The following is a 17,871-nucleotide window of genomic DNA, read 5'->3' on the forward strand; positions in this document are numbered from 1 at the left end:
CCTACCCTTCATTCTTCCCCTCCTGCTATCTTCTTCTTTTTTTTTTCTTAACATATATTGCATTATCTGTTTCAGAGGTACAGATCTGAGATTCAACAGTCTTGCACAATTCACAGCATTCACCATAGCACATACCCTCCCCAGTGTCTATCACCCAGCCACCCCATCCCGCCCAACCCACGCCCCAGTCCAGCAACCCTCAGATTGTTTCCTGAGATTAAGAATTCCTCATATCAGTGAGGTCATATGATACGTGTCTTTCTCTGATTGACTTATTTCACTCAGCATAACACCCTCCAGTTCCATGTACGTCGTTGCAAATGGCAAGATCTCATTCTTTTTGATGGCTGCATAATATTCCATTGTATGTGTGTGTGTATATATATATACACACATACCACATGTTCTTTATCCATTCATCTGTCGATGGACATCTTGGCTCTTTCCACAGTTTGGCTATTGTGGACATTGCTGCTATAAACATCGGGGTGCACATACCCCTTCGGATCGCTACATTTGTATCTTTGGGGTAAATACCCAGTAGTGCAATTGCTGGGCCATTGGGTAGTTCTATTTTCAACTTTTTGAGGAATCTCCATACTGTTTTCCCAAGTGGCTGCACCAGCTTGTATTCCCACCAACAGTGTAGGAGGGTTCCCCTTTCTCCACATCCCTGCCAATATCTGTCCTTTCCTGACTTGTTAATTTTAGCCATTCTGACTGGTGTGAGGTGGTATCTTATTGAGGTTTTGATTTGAATTTCCCTGATGCTGAGCGATATTGAGCACTTTTTCATGTGTCTGTTGGCCATTTGGATGTCTTCTTTGGAAAAATGTCTGTTCACGTCTTCTGCCCATTTCTTGATTGGATTCTTTGTTCTTTGGGTGTTGAGTTTGATGAGTTCTTTATAGATTTTGGATACTAGCCCTTTATCTGATATGTCATTTGCAAATATCTTCTCCCATTCTGTCGGTTGTCTTTTGGTTTTGTTGACTGTTTCTTTTGCTGTGCAAAAGCTTTTTATCTTGATGAAGTCCCAATAGTTCATTTTTGCCCTTTCTTCCCTTGCCTTTGGCGATATTTCTAGGAAGAAGTTGCTGCGGCTGAGGTCAAAGAGGTTGCTGCCTGTGTTCTCCTTTAGGATTTTGAGAGCTCCTGTCTCACATTGAGGTCTTTCAACTATTTGGAGTCTATTTTTGTGTGTGGTGTAAGGAAATGGTCCAGTTTCATCTTCTGCATGTGGCTGTCCAATTTTCCCAACACCATTTGTTGAAGAGACTTTTTTCCATTGGACATTCTTTGCTGCTTTGTCAAAGATGAGTTGACCATAGAGTTGAGGGTCCATTTCTGGGCTCTCTATTCTGTTCCAATGATCTATGTGTCTGTATTTGTGCGAGTACCATACTGTCTTGATGATGACAGCTTTGTAGTAGAGTTTGAAGTCCGGAATTGTGATGCTGCCAGCTTTGCTTTGCTTTGCTTTTTCAACATTCCTCTGGCTATGCGGGGTCTTTTCTGGTTCCATACAAACTTTAGGATGATTTATTCCATTTCTTTGAAAAAAGTGGATGGTATTTTGATGGGCATTGCATTGAATGTGTAGATTGCTCTAGGTAGCATTGACATCTTCACAATATTTGTTCTTCCAATCCATGAGCATGGAATGTTTTTCCATTTCTTTGTGTCTTCCTCCATTTCTTTCATGAGTATTTTATAGTTAGTTCTGAGTACAGATCCTTTGCCTCTTTGGTTAGATTTATTCCTAGGTATCTTATGGTTTTGGGTGCAAGTGTAAATGGGATCAACTCCTTAATTTCTCTTTGTTCTGTCTCGTTGTGTATAGGAATGCCACTGATTTCTGTGCATTGATTTTATATCCTGCCATGTGACTGAATTTGTATATGAGTTCTACCAGTTTTGGAGTGGAGTCTTGGGTTTTCGACATAAAGCATCATATCATCTGCAAAGAGTGAGAGTTTGACTTCTTCTTTGCGATTTGGATGCCTTTGATTTCTTTCTGTTTTCTGATTGGTGTGGCTAGGACTTCCAATACTATGTTGAATAGCAGTGGTAATAGTGGACATCCCTGCCGCATTCCTGACCTTAGGGGAAAACTCTGTTTTTCCTCGTTGAGAATGATATTCGCTGTAGGTTTTTCATAGATGGCTTTTAATGTATTGAGTGCGTACCCTCTATCCCTATACTCTGAAGAGTTTTGATCAAGAAAGGATGCTGTACTTTGTCAAATGCTTTTTCTGCATATTGAGAGGTTCTTGTTCTTTCTTTTCTTTATGTATTGTATCACGTTGATTGATTTGTGGATGTTGAACCAACCTTGCAGCCCAGTGGTAGATCCCACTTGGTCGTGGTGAATAATCCTTTTAATGTACTGTTGGATCCTATTGGCTAGTATTTTGGTGAGAATTTTTGCATCCATGTTCATCAAGGATATTGGTCTGTAATTCTTTTGATGGGGTCTTTGTCTGGTTTTGGGACCAAGGTAATGGTGGCCTCCTAAAATGAGTTTGGAAGTTTTCCTTCCATTTCTATTTTTTGGAACAGTTTCAGAAGAATAGGTATTACTTCTTCTTGAAATGTTTGGTAGAATTCCCTTGGGAAGCCATCTGGCCCTGGGCTTTTGTTGGGAGATTTTTGATGACTGCTTCAATTTCCTTAGTGGTTATGGGTCTGTTCAGGTTTTCTATTTCTTCCTGGTTCAGTTTTGATAGTTGATACATCTCTAGGAATGAATCCATTTCTTCCAGGTTATCTAATTTGCTGGCATATAGCTGCTCATAATATGTTCTTATAATTGTATTTCTTTGTGGTTGGTTGTGATCTCTCTTCTTTCTTTCATGATTTTGTTGATTTGGGTCCTTTCTCCCCTCTTTTTGATAAGTCTGGCCAGGGGTTTATCAATCTTGTCAATTCTTTTTTTTAAAAATAATTTTCATAGTACTCTTTTTTTTTTTTAAGGATTTTATTTATTTATTTGACAGAGAGACAGCTAGAGAGGGAACACAAGTGGGCGGAGTGGGAGAGGGAGAAGCAGGCTTCCGCCCGAGCAGGGAGCCCGATGTGGGGCTCGATCCCAGGAACCTGGGATCCTGACCCGAGCCGAAAGCAGATGCCCAATGACTGAGCCACACAGGCGCCCCTCAATCTTGTTAATTCTTTCAAAGATTCAGCTCCTAGTTTCGTTGATCTGTTCTACTGTTCCTTTAGTTTCTGTTTCATTGATTCTGCTCTGATCTTTATGATTTCTCTTCTCCTGCTGGGTTTAGGCTTTATTTGCTATTCTTTCTCCAGCTCCTTTAGGTGTAGAGTTAGGTTATGTACTTGAGACCTTTCTTTGTTTCTTGAGAAAGGCTTGTATTGCTCTATACTTTCCTCTTAGGACTACCTTTGCTGCATCCCAAAGATTTTGAATAGTTGTGTTTTCATTTTCATTGGTTTCCATGAATTTTTTAAATTCTTCTTTAATTTCCTGGTTGACCAATTCATTCTTCAGTAGGATGCTCTTTAGCCTCCATGTATTTGAGTTCTTTCTGACTTTCCTCTTGTGATTGAGTTCTAGTTTCAAAGCATTGTGGTCTGAAAATAGGCAGGGAATGATCCCAATATTTTGGTACCAGTTGAGACCTGATTTATGACTTAGGATGTGATCAATCTGGAGAATGTTCCATGGGCACTAGAGAAGAATGTGTATTCCGTTGCTTTGGGATGGAATGTTCTGAATATATCTGTGCAGTTCATTTGGTCCAGTGTGTCATTTAAAGCCTTTATTTCCTTGTTGATCTTTTGCTTAGATGATCTGTCCATTTCAGTGAGGGGTGTGTTAAAGTCCCCCAGTATTATTGTATTGTTGTCGATGTGTTTCTTTGCTTTTGTTATTTATTGCCTTATATAATTGGCTGCTCCCATGTTAGGGGCATAGATATTTACAATTGTTAGATCTTCTTGTTGGATAGACCCTTTAAGTAGGATATAGTGTCCTTCCTCATTTCTTAATTCAGTCTTTGGTTTAAAATCTAATTTGTCTGCTATAAGGATTGCCTCCCCAGCTTTCTTTTGGTGTCCATTAGCATGGTAAATGGTTTTCCACCCCCTCACTTTCAATCTGGGCGTGTCTTTGGGTCTAAAATGAGTCTCTTGCAGACAGCATATCGATGGGTCTTGTTTTTTAATCCAGTGTGATAGCCTGTGTCTTTTGATTGTGGCATTTAGCCCATTTACATTCAGGGTAACTATAGAAAGATAGGAATTTAGTGCCATTGTATTGCCCGTAAGGTGACTGTTACTGTATATTTTCTGTGTTCCTTTCTGGTCTTTGTTGCTTTTAGGCTCTCTCTTTACTTAGAGGACCCCTTTCAATATTTCTTGTAGGGCTGGTTTCGTGTTTCCAAATCTCCCAAAAAACAAAAGCCCAGGGCCAGATGGCTTCCCAGGGGAATTCTACCAAACATTTCAAGAAGAATTAATACCTATTCTTCTGAAACTGTTCCAAAAAATAGAAATGGAAGGAAAACTTCCAAAACTCATTTTATGAGGCCAGCATTACCTTGATCCCCAAACCAGACAAAGACCCCATCAAAAAGGAGAATTACAGACCAATATCCCTGATGAACATGGATGCAAAAATTCTCACCAAAATACTAGCCAATAGGATCCAACAGTACATTCAAAGGATTATTCACCATGACCAAGTGGGATTTATCCCTGGGCTGCAAGGTTGGTTCAACATTTGCAAATCAATCAATGTGATACAATACATTAACAAAAGAAAGAACAAGAATCATATGATCCTCTCAATAGATGCAGAAAAAGCTTTTGACAAAGTACAGCATCCATTCTTGATCAAAACTCTTCAGAGTATAGGGATAGAGGGTACATACCTCAATATCATAAAAGCCATCTATGAAAAACCTACAGGGAATATTATTCTCAATGGGGAAAAACTGAGAGCTTTCCCCCTAAGGTCAGGAACGCGGCAGGGATGTCCACTATCACCACTGCTATTCAACATAGTATTGGAAGTCCTAGCCACAGCAATCAGACAACAAAAAGAAATCAAAGGCATCCAAATTGGCAAAGAAGAAGTCAAACTCTCACTCTTTGCAGATGATATGATACTTTATGTGGAAAACCCAAAAGACTCCACCCCAAAACTGTTAGAACTCATACAGGAATTCAGTCAAGTGGCAGGATATAAAATCAATGCACAGAAGTCAGTGGCATTCCTATACACCAACAACAAGACAGAAGAAAGAGAAATTAAGGAGTCGATCCCTTTTACAATTGCACCCAAAACCATAAGATACCTAGGAATAAATCTAACCAAGGAGACAAAGGATCTGTACTCAGAAAAATATAAAATACTCATGAAAGAAATTGAGGAAGGCACAAAGAAATGGAAAAATGTTCCATGCTCATGGATTGGAAGAACAAATATTGTGAAGATGTCAATGCTACCTAGTGCAATCTACACATTCAATGCAATCCCCATCAAAATACCATCCACTTTTTTCCAAGAAATGGAACAAATCATCCTAAAATTTGTATGGAACCAGAAAAGATCCCGCATAGCCAGAGGAATGTTGAAAAAGAAAAGCAAAGCCGGCGGCATCACAATTCCGGACTTCCAGCTCTATTACAAAGCTGTCATCATCAAGACAGTATGGTACTGGCACAAAAACAGACACATCAATCAATGGAACAGAATAGAGAGCCCAGAAATGGACCCTCAACTCTATGGTCAACTCATCTTTGACAAAGCAGGAAAGAATTTCCAATGGAAAAAAGACAGGCTTGGGCACCTGGGTGGCTCAGTTGGTTAAGCGACTGCCTTCGGCTCAGGTCATGATCCTGGAGTCCCTGGATTGAGTCCCTCATCAGGCTCCCTGCTTTGCAGGGAGCCTGCTTCTGCCTCTGACCCTCCCCCCTCTCATGTGCTCTCTCTCTCATTCTCTCTGTCTCAAATAAATAAATAAAATCTTTAAAAAAAAAAAGACAGTCTCTTCAACAAATGGTGTTTAGAAAATTGGATAGCCACCTGCAGAAGAATGAAACTGGACCATTTCCTTACACCACAGAAATGACTCCAAATGGTTGAAAGACCTCAATGTGAGACAGGAGTGCATCAATATCCTAAAGGAGAACACAGGCAGCAACCTCTTTGACCTCAGCCGCAGCAACTTCTTCCTAGAAACATTGCCAAAGGCAAGGGAAGCAGGGGCAAAAATGAACTATTGGGACTTCATCAAGATAAAAAGCTTTTGCAAAGCAAAGGAAACAGTCAACAAAACCAAAAGACAACCGACAGAATGGGAGAACATATTTGCAAATGATATATCAGATAAAGGGCTCGTATCCAAAATCTATAAAGAACTCATCAAACTCAACACCCAAAGAACAAAGAATCCAATCAAGAAATGGGCAGAAGACATGAACAGACATTTTTCCAAAGAAGACATCCTAATGGCCAACAGACACATGAAAAAGTGCTCAATATTGCTCAGCATCAGGGAAATCCAAATCAAAACCTCAATGAGATACCACCTCACACCAGTCAGAATGGCTAAAATTAACAAGTCAGGAAACAACAAATGTTGGCGGGGATGCGGAGAAAGGGGAACCCCCCTACACTGTTGGTGGGAATGCAAGCTGGTGCAGCCACTCTGGAAAACAGTATGGAAGTTCCTCAAAAAGTTCGAAATAGAGCTACCATATGATCCAGCAATTGCACTACTGGGTAGTTACCCCAAAGATACAAAAGTAGGGATCCGAAGGAGTATGTGCACCCCGATGTTTATAGCAGCAATGTCCACAATAGCCAAACTGTGTAAAGAGCCAAGATGTCCATCGACAGATGACTGGATAAAGAAGAAGTGGTATATATATACAATGGAATACTATGCAGCCATCAAAAGGAATGAGAACTTGCCTTTTGCAACGAATTGGACGGAACTGGAAGGTATTATGTTGAGTGAAATAAGTCAAACCGAGAAAGACATGTATCATATGATCTCACTTATATGAGGAATTCTTAATTGCAGGAAACAAACTGAGGGTTGCTGGAGTGGGGGTGGGGTGGGAGGGATGGGGGGACTGGGTGATAGACACTGGAGAGGGTAAGTGCTCTGGTAAGTGCTGTGAATTGTGCAAGACTGTTGAATCTCAGATCTGTACCTCTGAAACAGATAATGCAATATATGTTAAGAAAAAAAAAAAAGAAGAAGAAGGTAGCGGGAGGGTAAGAATGGGAAGCGGGGGAAATCGTAGGGGTAGACGAACCATGAGAGACGATGGACTCTAAAAAACAAACAGGGTTCTAGAGGGGAGGGGGGTGGGAGGATGGGTTAGCCTGGTGGTGGATATTGAGGAGGGCACATTCCGCATGGGGCACTGGGTGTTATGCACAAACAATGAATCATGGAACGCTTCATCTAAAACTAATGATGTAATATATGGGGATTAACATAAGAATAAAAATTAATAAAAAACAAAACAAAACAAAAAAACCCCTGAGCTTTGACAATCAACCCACAATATGGAATTTACAACAACAAAAAAAAGGACTGGTCCTTCCGCTTACATGCTACATTCTTTCTCCTTCAAGGACTTTAATCCTGAACTGAATCCTTTTTTTCTGAATCCTCACCTCCCCACACCCCCCACCCCTGTGGATTTACTTCATTATATGTGGTAGCTGGCCTCTAAGCTGATTCACCAATGATTCTTGTCTCCTGGTATTCACACCTTAGTGTAGTCCGTTTCTGTGTCGTACATGGGTTTGTATGGTCAATAGCCAATGGTATAATATGTTATTTATAAAATCAGTTAAAAAAGACCCTGAAGATTCTTAGATTCTCTCTCTTCCTCTCTCTCTCATCATTCACTCTGGAGGAAGCCACTGCCATTGTCACTCTGTATGTCACCTGGCAAGGAACTGATGCCCCTGGTCAACAGCAATGCATGTAAGCTGGAAGCAGATCCTCTATACTAATCAAACCTTCAGATGACTGTACTCCCAGCCAACATCTGCACTGGAACCTCATGAGCCAGAACTGCCCAGAGAAACTGCTCCCAGATTCACATCTTGTAGAAACGGTGTGGGAATAAATGCATTGTTTTAAGTTGCTAAACTTTGAGATAATTTGCTATGAAACAGTAGATAACTAACATACCATACAATTATACTTGAATATCTCACTTCTTAACCAGGCCTGCCCTTAATTCTGTGTATCTCTTCAGCTCCTGCCCCATTCCCCTACTCTGCTTGAAAACATTGCCATGCCTCACTTTCCTAGAGTTTTTCAGTTCACTCCACTCAGATTTCTCATGTTAAGGCTTCTGAAAACTTCAATGTTATATGCAGTGGTCCATTTATATTTCTTATTGCAATTGGCCTTTCCTTGGTAGTATTTAACATGAAGAATTCTCTTTGCTTGACTTCCAGGACACAACTCTCTGGCTTTTCTCTAGTATTACTTGCAGCTCAAGCCTGCTTTCCATTGTTCAGTCCTCCTCCTCCTTCCCATCTTTAAGTGTGGCAAGTCCCTAGAGCTGTGTTGTTGTTGTTGTTGTTTTGAGATTTTTATTTGAGAGAGAGAGAGCACTCAAAGCACGGGGAGATATGGAGGGGGGAGGGAGAGGGACAAGCAGACTCCATGCTGGGCACAGAGCTGCACCCAGGACTTGATCTCAGGACCCTGAGATCATGATCCAAGCCAAAATCAAGATCCAGATGCTCAACTGACTGAGTCACTCAGGCACCCCTGTGTTGTTGTTTTGATTAGTGATCTTAATTCCCCAGAGTTCGATCTTTTAATTACACCATATCAAATCATATTTGGAAAGTCATATAATGGATAGTTAAAATTTTCCCACATGTGAAAAATCAGTGTTGAAGTTTTTCTCTCTTTTTGATTTGGGGAACAAATATGGTTATTTACCAGGACTAAATGTAATTTCCCAATTTTCTCAGAATTTCTGACCACTAATGTGTGTGCCCATCCATAATTGCTAGGCTAACAGTAACATAGATATTTATGTATATTTCAAAGTTTCCCTTATATTGAGAGTTTTGGTTTGGTAGAAGTTTCCATCCAGACTCCAGTAGGCTGACTGTGATTCCATATGAGTAACTACTTGTGAGTTTGAGGCTAAAGATTCACATTGACTTTATAGGCAAAAGAATTAGTCCAAACTTCTCCGATTCCACTAGGCAACATCTGCTGTCAGATACACATGTAAACACATGGCTCACATGATACTCTTCTTGTTTAGGACTGTGTAGTGGCACATAGGAGAATTGGAGGTGACAAGGGAATAGGTACCTAGAGGGGTGTTGACTTCTTCAGTGCTGGCCTTTGTTGTCTCTGATGAATTCCAGGGTGCTCTACAAAATAAAGAACAGCTTTAGAACAGCTGAAACAATACAAAATAGAGTTGAAGGTGAATCATTTATATGTTTGTTCATAAGGCTTTCTACTTCTGAAGCAAGCCTGTGTGGATTCTTATGTTGCAGGTGAGAACCATACACCCTTTTGTGTTATGGCTAGTTACTCACTATTCCCCTAGTCTTCTTCACACATTGGGTTTCTCTTGAGGACCCAGCACAGAAGCTCTGTTATGCCTTTAAAAGAAACATACACACAAAGGTATGTAAGTGCAAAGTTTCATGATATTAACAATACACTCTGACTGTTTACAAGGAAGAAGCTGTTATGTAGGTCAAAATATATTACACAGTATGTTCAGAATTAAAATTTGGCATTAATTTTAATGAATTAATGTTTTTAAAACTGTTCAAAAGGCCTAGAATGAGAATATATAAAAGTTGCTATTACTGCAAGATGCATAATTGGGTAATAATGCATGTCCTGAACTATCTTAGCCACATCAGTACTCTATAAACTGCATTTTTACCCCACAAGACCCATTAAAATGAATAAAGATTTTCTTGATTGACTGTGTTAGGACTAGTATTTAATTCAGAGTAAAACTAAAGGGGAACATTCTGCTATGGTAAAATCTAAACATTACATGGAAAACAATAAAAATTTGTGGAGCATATTTTCTCTTACTTAAATCATGCTTAGTCTTATTCAACATGGAATCACCACTTTAGTAGTTCATATTTGGGTTTGTTTAAATTTGATAAAATTTAACTCAATTTATTAAACTTCCTGGAATCTCATACATTTGTCTATGAAATGAGTGAGATGGTTCATGGTGACTCATATCTTTCCAGGTATAAAATTCTCATATTTTAAAGAAATGTTTGTTTAAAACATAGTAGGCATGATGCAATGTGATTGTTGATGGTGGGGATATAGTGACATGGGATATAGATATGAGTTAGCATAGCCCTTGCCCTCAAGGATCTCATGCTGGTTTCAGAAATAGTTCAGTACTATAATATAGAGCAAATATTTTAGAGAGGTACAAGCCACGTGCTGCGGGGAGAATAAAGAAAAGGATCATGTCCAGTTTCATGGATCAAATTGTATGTCAAGGTGATTGTGGCATTTGAGATGGGTACTGAAGGATTTTGATAGGTAAAGAGTGCAATGAGAAGAAGACAGTTTTATCTGGAACACACGTAATCATGTAGCGATGGGAAAGCAAAGAACATGTTTGGAAAATTGAGAGAATATTCTTTTAGTTTGATTGGAATGCAAGATACATGCAAAGAAGTAAGGTTGAAATATAGCTTGAGGCCCTGTTCTGGAAAACCTTAATGGTCAAATTGAGAATTCAACTTAATTCAGTGTGTTGGGGGGATCTATTAAAGGTTTTTAAGTAGAAAATTGAAATGAATAGGAAGATGATTCTGGCTAGGATTTGGAGAGATGATATTGGGAAGTAAGGAAAGAAAACAAAGACAAATGGGAGGAGTCAGAGTAGCAATACCATTCATTCATTAAAAATACTTACTGCGTATCCACTAAGTGCCACAGTGCCTATTCCTTATTGAATATATTAAAGACTCAATGCATTGATTAATTTTTTACATATCTATTTAACTCTTAGAGGGAAAATAGAAGATGCCTTTAATATGCACTTTTTGAGGACAAGCCTTATTTTAGTATTTGAAATAGAAGAGGGTTGGCTCTGGATAAGTAATAATAGGACTCAAGATAAAGTCCATCTAAATAAGGAATGTTTTATAAAAGATTTTAGTGGCTAGTAGCTCTAATATCTTTATGAGATAAGAGTATTTTTGTTACTCGGCTTGTCTGTATGCCTCAAGCTATTATGGGGAATGTAAAACTCCTATTTATGACTCTACAGCAGATGCCCCTAGATGTGGCCTATGGTGCCAACACCCTCCTAGTAGACTTCTCAAAGTAAGGTCCATGAGTTGATGAATGAGCATCTCTGGAAGGAGTGGCTTTTCACTTCCAGGTGCAAAACACCTTTGCATGGTAACAAGAAACAAATGCAAATAATTTAAAAATTATGCTTTTCTATCAGGCTATGAAGTAAACAAGAAAGCCTTGATGAACTGAATTCCTGAGAGAGAGAGAGAAAGAGAGAGAGGGAGAAGTCCTTTAGAGATGAGCAGAGAAAGTGCCTGGTTTGGCTATCTCCAGGTAGAACAATTGATCTGACATTACATAAAATTTTCAGGGATGAGGAGAAACCAGGTGAGACTTAAATGACTGTGTGGTGGAATAAATTAGAATCTGTACATAATGAGACTCAGTCCAAATATTACATTCCTTTGCTATGCCCCCTTCACACCAAAATTTTTGTCAAGACTATATGGAGGAAGGTCTAGAAAGCAGATAATTTTTTTGCAGAATTGTGCACATTCTCACATTATTTAGAGTAACTCTTTTGGATTTGAATTAAATGATGAACTAAAAAATGTGGCCCAATCCCACTTCCATTTCAAATACTATCCAGACTAATTAAAACTGAAGCCTAACCCAAACCCAACTGTTGGAGTAATGTGAATGCTCAGCCTTCTACCATAACCTTCAGACATAGGAAAACAGAAAAATATATTCTGTTCTCTACTGTGCTTTTTTATATATAATGTCCAGAATAAAATAAAAATTACAAAGTATTTGAAGAAGTAAGCCTGGGCCTGGGCCACACATGGAACAACTAAATCAGGATCTGTAGAACTGCTCTTTGGAAGAGAAGGGTTAAATGGAGGGGGTTGCATGTGACAGAGAAGAAGGAACATAATAGAGGTGAAAGAACCAAGATTGTTCTTGGTCATGAATGCTGGGGAGGTAAAATGAGTTAAGGAAAGAAAAGGCATCAAATGTTGCATAAGAGAAAGCAGGGTGTAAACTAAGAATCATATTGGTTTCTTTATTTCTTACAAAATAGTCTCCTCTTTTGTAAACCAGAAGTAGAGTTTACAAAAACTCATGACTCAATCTGTGGAAGTTTTAATTTCCATTGAGAATTTTCAAGAATTCAAATATGTTCTTGATATTTCAAAGATTGCTTTTCTTTAAATGCCTTCTTTCTCAAACTGAATTAGGCCATCTCTAAAGACAATATTAACTTCCATTATGTCTACAGGATTAGCAATTTCTAATAAAAAAAGCACAAATTATTCCTTGTGGCTAATTGTACTTTTATCAAGCTATTAATTTTAATCAGAAAGCTAATGTGGTAGGCTGCAAGGAATGGAGAATTAACCAGATGCTCATTGATAACTTAGAAGAGAAAATTCTACATGAAAAAGCAATGAATATTTCCTGTGTTATCCTATTTAAACAGATGTTTTGCCTAATCTGCATTCACTTTTCTTACTATCTTATCTTTGACCTTTCTTTTGAAGGTATTCATGGAAGAGAATGTCAGTATTTACCTACCTGCTGTGCTTCCATCTGTCTAAGCAGCGCATGGATACACACAAATTATATTTTCTTTGTATGACTTTGAATGGCAGAAGCATAACCAAGACTTCATAGACATAGGATGATCAGATATTATCTTTTTAGTCCCAGGATAAACTATAACATCATCTTACATCTGAATGGTTTATGCAAGGAACAGGTGCTTTCAAACACTTCAAACTAGAAGTCCTGATTTCCAGATTCCTCAGAGGTTTCTCAAAACAGATTTTTTTTTTTTTTTGGCCTGCACATTTGGTCATTTTGTTATTAATTTTCTCTGCCTGGACAGGTGGGCTGTGATAGAAAGAACAGCAGTAATTACTTGTGATATGGCTTGGTTATTTTAACTGCCCAGTCAGCTAGGTCCTCGTTTGCAGTCTCAGGTGTCCATTGATAATTTGAGGTTAAAAGCTCAATCTGAAAAGAGCTTGGACTATTTGGGATTTGTTTCATTTTTCAAATAGCTTGGTAATTTTCCAAGTGGACAGGGATCTGAAGCAGATAAAAGTATCTCTGATAAGGTGTCTTTCCATATTTCATAAATAAAGATATACTGCTTTCCATAGGGGGCTTTCAATACCAGTTTCTTAGTAGGAATAGGGGAGGAGATGTTGCAGAAACAGATTGTTTAAACCAGAGACCTTAGGGGTGCCTGGGTGGCTCAGTCGGTTAAGTGTCTGCCTTCGGCTCAGGTCATGATCCCGGGGTCCTGGGATCGAGCCCCACATTGGGCTCCCTGCTCAGCGGGAAGCCTGCTTCTCCCTCTCCGACTCCCCCTGCTTGTGTTCCTGCTCTCGCTCTCTCTTTCTGTCAAATAAATAAATAAAATCTTTAAAAAAATAAATAAACCAGAGACCTTAAAAAGTGACGGGTCCACCCCCAAGTTATAGTTTATAGCTCGTGGCTCTGAGCAAGGACATATATTAACATTATGGAAGTACTTCCAGGATGGTCTAGTGATACAGTTCATGGCATAAAGGAACTTAAGTTCTTAGCACATACCTAATTTCTAACAGGTATGTTGGGGATACAGACTTCCTCCACCAAAAAAGGGCAAAAACTTGGGTTGGTGTTGGTATTATTTGCACACAATTTGGGCACAATATTCCTGAAGACTAATCCATTTGTTGAAAGTGGTACAATGAAATAAATCCCTGATGTCTTCCTGTCTGAATATATCTGTCTCTGTAAAATCTAGTATAGACAGCATAAAGGGTATATTATGTATTGATGCATGACATGTTATACCACAGCTCAGTGCCTTAAAACAATAAACATTTATTGTCTCACAGATTGAGTCAGGAATCTAGGAATGACATAGATGAATGGTATTTCATAAGTTTCACTCCACATGTTAGCTGAGACTCTTATCTGAAGGTATGGCTGAGATTTGGGGGGTTCATTTCTAAGATAGAAATTTTAGAACTGAAAAATATAATACATGAAATATAAACTCACTGGATGGACTCAGTAGTAGATGGCAGAGGGCAGAGATTGATAAAATTGTTTTTTTAAAAAAAAGCATGACCCAGTTATAATTTTAAGAGACTAACCTCAAATATAATGATGTAGGTAGCTTGAACATAAAAGAATGGGAAAAGATATGCAGTGCAAACACTAATCCAAAGAAAGCTGGACTGGCTATATTAATATACTGGAAAGTAGATTTCAGAGCAGAAAAAGTTACTGGAATAGAGAGGGACATCAAGTAATGACAAAGGTCAGTTTAATAAGAGGATATAATAATTTTAAATATATGAGTACCAAACAAGAGAATTTCAAAATTCACAAAGCCAAAATGACAGAGCAAAGGAAAAAGTACACAAATCTACAAATATAATTGAAGACTTCAACATCCCTGTGTCAAAACTGGTAGAAACATTTGACAGAAAATCAGCAGGGATATAGAAGAGCTCAACACTCAACAACAGAATCTAATTAGCATTTATAGCACATGCCATCCAACAACATCAGAATACACATTCTTTTTAAGTGCACATGGAACATTTACCAAGATAGACCATGTTCTGGACCATTATAAAAAAACCATAGTAAATTTGAAGAAATAATAAAAAAATATCCTTTTGCAATAATGGAATCAAACTAGAAATCTGTACCAGAAAGATAACAGGAAAACCCTAAACATTTGGAAATTAAAAGGCATAGTTCTAAATATTCCATGGGTCAAATAGGAAGTCTCAAGGGAAAGCAAATCAATCGATTTGGAGTGGGTCCCAGAATTTACATTTCTTACAAGTTTCCACTTGATAATGGTGTTGCTGGTCCATGGTAGGTGTAGGAGCAGAACAACAGGGCACCACATTTTGAAAACCATTGATGTGGAGCATTAGTGATGCAGAGCTCCTTTCCTGAGGGTATTTACATTGTGCGTACAGTCCAGCAATGCCTGCTCAAGCTCTCCTCTTTATGGGATAATAGGAACTTATTATTTGCTCCTACTTATAAATTTATCTCTAATAAAGTTTAATTTACATTTATACCCCTTGACACCAATGAGGATGTATGTATGTGTATGCACCCTTTTGCCTGGCATCCTTGCTGCTTGACATGTTTATTACTGCTCAGCCCCTGGAGACCTGTTTGTGGCTCCTATTTAAAGAGTATATTTGAGTGACAGTACATAGACCCATAGTATGGTGCAATATTTGCTACTACTTGATCTGTGTGAACTGAGAAAGCCAGCAAATCCTCATACAGTTGTGCCTTTTCTTAAGCAAAAAAGAAAAACAACAGCAACAAGTCGTCTTTGCTAAAGTTACAAGCAAATACACAGCTCTTCACAAGGGTCCTATGCGCTTTTAAAATTTAATAAAAGGTACAAATCTACAAAAGACAGAGATTAACTCAATAATATGTCCCTATGTGTCAGACATTGGATTTAAAATGTATATATTATTGTCTGTGATAGCTACACTATATTCACAAGTTCCATAATGCTTTTGTTTCAAATTTTTTGGTCCAAGAAAAGTAATTTTGGATAACTTAGTAAATCATGTTTGATGGTTAGCTGGATTATGCCAATTATTTGCTGCTGGTAAAAAACAAAACAGTTTCATTCTTAAAAATAGTTTACAATTTTTAGAACACTTAAAAGAATAAAAAATATTTTTAGGGATTTAAGTCATTTTTATTAAATCATTGATTGTCACCAATAGTAGAGCTATATTTAAAGAAGTAAAATTCAAATGAAGTAGAAATTAAGAGAATTTTTTTTATATCCAAACCTTGCTTTCTCTCATCATATTTAAGTAGACATCTTAAACTTTTCCTCTCTATGAAAGTTTTAAGGCCTCTAGCCTCCTAGCCCATGATTACCTAGTGAGTGCAGAAAAACATAGGCTTAGGAGTCAGAAGCATTTAAATTCTCACTTATACCTATTTGTTAAGAACAAACATAGCTACAGCTATCTCCAGGAGTAAACCCAAGGCTGATGGCTGCCAAAACAGATGCTGAGAAATCCTCTACAAAGTCTTGTCAGTTACCTTTAATGACAATAGTAGAGCAACTAATTGACTCCATTAACTGACTCCCTCTGCTAAGCTAATAGTTTAATCAGCATTGACCACTTAGATTTACTCTTTTTCTCCCCCCAACACCCTCCCCTCTAGAACCCTCAGATTGTTTCTCAGAGTCCATAGTCTCTCATGGTTCATCTCCCCCTCCGATTCCTCCATTTCATTTTCCCCTTTCTATGATCTTTTTTTTTTTTTTTAACATATAATGTATTATTTGTTTCAGAGATACAGGTCTGTGATTCATAGTTTTATACAATTCACAGTGCTCACCATAGCACATACCGTCCCCAATGTCTATCACCCTGCCACCCCATCCCTCCCACCACCCACCACTCCAGCAAACCTCAGTTTGTTTCATGAGATAAAGAATTCCTCATATCGGTGAGAAAATATGATACATGTCTTTCTCTGACTGACTTATTTCGCTTAGCATAATACCCTCTAGTTCCATACATGTCATTGCAAATGGCAAGATTTCGTTTGTTTTGATGACTGTATAATATTCCGTTGTATATATATGCTAATTCTTCTTTATCCATTCATCTGTTGATGGACATCTTGGCTCTTTCCACAGTTTGGCTATTGTGGACATTGCTGCTATAATCATCAGGGTGCACTACCCCTTCGGATCCCTACATTTGTATCTTTGGGGTAAATACCCAGTAGTGCAATTGCTGGATCGTATGGTAGCTCTATTTTCAACTTTTTGAGGAACCTCCATACAGTTTTCCAGAGTGGCTGCACCAGCTTGCATTCCCACCAACAGTGTAGGAGGGTTCCCCTTTCTCCACATCCCCGCTAACATCTGTCATTTCCTGACTTGTTAATTTTAGCCATTCTGGCTGGTGTGAGGTGAAATCTCATTGAGGTTTTGATTTGGATTTCCCTGATGCCAAGTGATGTTGAGCACTTTTTCATGTGTCTGTTGGCCATTTGGATGTCTTCTTTGGAAAAATGTCTGTTCATGTCTTCTGCCCATTTCTTGATTGGATTCTTAGTTCTTTGGGTGTTGAGTTTGATAAGTTCTTTATAGATTTTGGATACTAGCCCTTTATCTGATATGTCATTTGCAAATATCTTCTCCCATTCTGTCGATTGTCTTTTGGTTTTGTTGACTATTTCCTTTGCTTTGCAAAAGCTTTTTATCTTGATGAAGTCCCAATAGTTCATTTTTGCCCTTGCTTCCCTTGCCTTTGGCGATGTTTCTAGGAAGAAGTTCCTGCAGCTGAGGTTGAAGAGGTTGCTGTGCCTGAGGTTGAAGAGGTGTTCTCCTCTAGGATTTTGATGGACTCCTGTCTCATATTTAGGTCTTTCATCCATTTGGAGTCTATTTTTGTGTGTGGTATAAGGAAATGGTCCAGTTGCATTCTTCTGTTTTGGGTGCAATTGTAAATGGGATTGACTCCTTAATTTCTCTTTCTTCTGTCTTGTTGTCGGTGTATAGGAATGCCACTGTTTTCTGTGC

The sequence above is a fragment of the Mirounga leonina genome, unplaced genomic scaffold (assembly GCF_011800145.1).
Source record: "Mirounga leonina isolate KUSES-001 unplaced genomic scaffold, KU_Mleo_1.0 Mir_200, whole genome shotgun sequence".
Lineage (NCBI taxonomy): Eukaryota > Metazoa > Chordata > Mammalia > Carnivora > Phocidae > Mirounga > Mirounga leonina.